This window comes from Nestor notabilis, unplaced genomic scaffold, assembly GCF_000696875.1.
Source record: "Nestor notabilis isolate BGI_N333 unplaced genomic scaffold, ASM69687v1 scaffold19215, whole genome shotgun sequence".
Lineage (NCBI taxonomy): Eukaryota > Metazoa > Chordata > Aves > Psittaciformes > Psittacidae > Nestor > Nestor notabilis.
Window position 1 is genome coordinate 1 of NW_009930913.1, and position 250 is coordinate 250.

Sequence of the window (250 nt, forward strand, 5' to 3'; positions counted from 1 at the left end):
GGCTGGAACAGAGCACAGATAACGCCTCAGTCCCGGTGCAGGGATGGGGCTTCCTAGGGCAAGGGGGGTGTTGGGTGATGAGAAGCTCAATGACCTGTCAGTGTGCGCTTGAGCCCCTGTGTGCTGGGTGCACCCCAAGCATGGAATCATGGAATCAACTAGGTTGGAAAAGAGCTTTCAGCTCATCCAGTCCAACCATTCCCAGCACTGCCAAGGCCACTGCTAACCCCTGGCACTGAGGGCCTTGGCT